At 35.9% G+C, this 3,972-nt stretch overlaps 1 pseudogene; it reads right to left on the bottom strand.

Moving 5' to 3' along the window:
* Window positions 1–2,591: 2,591 nt before the first annotated feature.
* LOC106975270 (heterogeneous nuclear ribonucleoprotein A1-like) lies at window positions 2,592–3,553 on the bottom strand (annotated as a pseudogene).
* Window positions 3,554–3,972: the final 419 nt, after the last annotated feature.

Here is a 3,972-nt window from a genome sequence, read left to right as displayed (position 1 = left end):
TAATGAATATTTGTGTTTCAAATAAGTCTTCATAAAATAAAAGTGTTAGCACATAAATGAGATTATTTATTAATGATAAACTGAATGTAAGAAACATCTAAGATGCTTAGGAGAGTCTTTGCTGTAGAGATTTTCTCCTTCATAAAATCAAATATTTTAGAGTCAGTTCCCAGCATAGGATTTATTGGGTTTATTGGTTTTCATTAAATTAAATCCTAAAAGACTGAAATTAAATATCTTTCAAAATTACTCAAACCTATAGTGGTATACCTGGTATCTGGTGGACAAAGGATTCCTCAGGTCAGAATTTACTGTTCAGTGGAGAGATCAGAAAAGCATGAAGCAGGATGTAACAAGGGGAATGCAATGGGAAAGGTAGCTACATTTTCTTCACTAGCATAGTTACCATACTTTTCAGTTATAAAATAAAATATATACATATATGCATGAATGCATGTATGTATATTAAATAGGAGGTAAAAGATAGAATACTAGATGTTTTTTGTTTGTTTTTCTTTCTTTTTTTCTTCTTCTTTTTTTTTTTTTTCCTGAAACAACGTAGGAGGGGTGCCTGACTGGCTCACTCAGAAGAGCATGCAAAACTTGATCCCCGGGCCATGGGTTTAGGCCCTGTGTTGGGTGTAGAGATTACCAAAAATATATATAAACTTTGAAATAATACAGGAAAGTTGAGGACTTAATATTGTTTTACCAACTCCTCTTGCATCATGACCCCTACAACAATGTTCTAACGCATCACATTCCTATTACTCAAACTCCAAATCAATACGAGGTACATTCCTGCAGTGCTAAAGCTAAAATTTAATAAAGTCCCTTGGTTTATATTTCTTAAATAATGACAGGTTAGGAAGTCTTCTTTGAAATAGAAGAAATAAAATAATTCTGAAAAGATTAATTGAAAAATTCATAAAAGTTTCCCACTAGGACGGTAGTTTGTGAGAGAGAAAAAAAGAAATACAAAAAAAAAAAGTTCTTGTGTTCATATATTTACTTTGAAAAATTTCACCTGCTGTTAGCTTCTTTGTAATAAAAGAAAAACCTAATAGAAAAAGAAAGTTTATAAGTTATCAAGAAAAATTAACCCACTTCACATTAACAGAAAAAAATCATTAGGTGATATAATTTTATCAGTGCAAAGATTTTTGAAAGTAAAAGATGTTCTTCAATTTTCATTTTGTATTACACTGTGAAGGCAAAAATGTTCTTATTCTATTTCCTTTGTTTCCGAATAATCATATTATTTGAAATGTTTATATTTACAGATAAATTTCTTGCATTTGACAATGGACACTTTCATATAATGGTTCAAATTGATTTATCCTAAGATACTTTTTAACATACCAGTTAATTATAAGCAATACTGAAACAGGCATAGTAAACATTAGTATACACAGTATATATTAGTATAGTAGTTGTCTACATTAGGAAAGTTTGTTAGCTTATATTTAGAGGAAAAATTCCTATGATATTATACAAAAATATTTTATGTGCACAAAATATAATATATAATTCAGTTTCATTTTTAAATTCTGCCATATTTCTACTTGTATCTATAGTGGTAAAATGTTATACAATTTGTTTAATGTGTATTTGTCCATCGAGTCTTTAAAAATTTACTATGAATTAAAAAATAAATACTTTTAACATGCACATTTCTTAAATTATGAAGCTAGGAATATCTCAGTTTCTCTGCCTCACTACCATCATCTCAGCTAGGCTATAGCAATGGCCTCCAACCAAATCTCTGTCTCTATTTTTCATCTCACTACAGTCAATTTTGTATATCGCTTAGATTATCTTTTAAAAGAATTTTATCTCCATCACATTCAAAATACAATAAACTATTATGTTCCTGCCATGTAAAATCCCACCAATCATCTGGTCCCTTTATATCTCTCTGATCTTTTGTCCCTTTATCCTGTGCCTGACTCTAGCTCATGAACCCTGACAACATTGGCCGTCTTGTTGTTTATCACTAGATTATTCCAGATTTAGTCCTGCTTCAGTACTTTAGCACCTCCTGTATGGTATGCCCTAAATAGCCCTCTCACATATCTTCATATCATTGTATGGCTTAATCTTTGCTCAAATTTACCCCTGAGAGAATTATATTTTTACCATCTTTTCTAAAATTCTCACTGTTTAATCACTTTCTATTATCCTACCCTGATTTTTAAATTTGTATTTTTTTTATTTATTTATTTATTTATTTATTTATTTATTTATTTATTTATTTATTTTTAAAGGCACATTTATTCAGAGTCATGATCAGACTATTACATTTAGCAATCAACAGCATGGGAGCAAAAAAATCTACATTAAAACCCTTTGCTGGAATGCTTTACACTTTCCATTGAACAGAAACTAAACCTGTTATACAATTAGTCACAAATTCAGCCCTCGAGTTTTTTGTCCATACACATGAGTTTTGTCTAAAACATGTCTTCTTTGTAGCAGTTAAGCCCTGCCACCACCGTGCTTGGCTGAGTTGACAAATGTGTTATAACCTGTGGCTTCTCTGTCACTTCTCTGGCTCTCCTCTCCTCCTAAGCTTTGTTTCCTGCCAGTAATTAAAATCTTCTGTCACTGCCATAGCCACTGCTGCTGCTGGAACTGCCATAACCACCTTGGTTTTGTGGTTTGGCAAAGTGTTGGCCTCCACCACCATAGGAGCCAGAGCTTCTGCCTCCAAAATTTCCTCCTTTAATGGGTCCAAAATTTGAAGATTGATTGTTGTAATTGCGAAAATCATTACAGCTTCACCACTTCCAAAGCTGCTTCCATCATTACCAAATCTGTTATAGCCATCCCCACTGCCACCATTATTCACCACCACCTTGACTGCCACCAAAGCCACCTCGCCTACTGATGTTTCCTCCACGACCAAGGTTGTCACTCCCACCAAAACCACCTCCAAAGCCACCGCCAAAGTTTCCAGAACCACTTTGACCTCCTTGGCTGGATGAAGCACCAGCCATCTCTTGCTTAGATAGAACTTCCCTTACTTCACAGTTGTGGCCATTCACAGTATGGTGTTTTTGAATGATAGTCTTGTCTACAAATTCATGGTCATCAAGTGTTACAAAAGTAAAGCCTGTCTTTTGCCACTGCCTTGGTCAGTCTTGATTTCAATCCCTTGGGTTTTCCCATACTGTTCAAAATAGTCTCTCAGATGATGTTCTTCAGTGTCTTCTTTAATGCCACCTTCAAATTTTTTTTTCATAGTGAAGTGGGCACCAGGTCTTTGAGAATCTTCTCTGGAGACAGCCCTCTTTGGTTCTACAACTCTTCCATCCACCTTGTGTGGCCCTGCATTCATGGCTGCATCCACCTCATCCACAGCGGCATAGGTGACAAACCCAAAGCCTCTGGAGCACTTGGCGTTTGGAACTCTCATTACCACACTGTCCGTAAGCATTCCCCATTGCTCAAAATTGCTCCTCAGACTCTCATCGGTTGCTTCAAAGCTCAAACCTCTGATGAAAAACTTCTACAGCTGTTCAGCATCTTTAGGAGTCTCTGACTTAGACATGACGGCAGTTGGGGCAGGGGAGAGACTTTAACGATGCTTACTCAGCAGCATCCAGGGGCAGAAATGTTAGTGTTTTTTTTTTTTGTTTTGTTTTGTTTTGTTTTTAATGTCTATTATTGGTGTGTGTGTGTGTGTGTGAGAGAGAGAGAGAGAGCGAAAGAGAGAGAGACAGAGAGAGAGTGAGCAAAAGAGGGGCAGACAGAGAGGGAGACACAGAATCCAAAGCAGGTTCCAGGCTCGGAGCTATCAGCACAGAGCCCGACACAGGGCTCAACCTCACGAGCCCAACCATGAGATCATGACCTGAGCCAAAGTTGGATGCTTAGCTGACTGAGCCACCCAGGCTCCCCCTGCCCTAATTTTTATACCCACCATCACAATTATTATGAAGGTGAATTAATAAATAATGTCAAATAAGT

The sequence above is a fragment of the Acinonyx jubatus genome, chromosome B2 (assembly GCF_027475565.1).
Source record: "Acinonyx jubatus isolate Ajub_Pintada_27869175 chromosome B2, VMU_Ajub_asm_v1.0, whole genome shotgun sequence".
Taxonomy (NCBI): domain Eukaryota; kingdom Metazoa; phylum Chordata; class Mammalia; order Carnivora; family Felidae; genus Acinonyx; species Acinonyx jubatus.
Note: the sequence above shows the minus strand (reverse complement) of the source record. Positions and strands in the feature narration are given on the sequence as shown.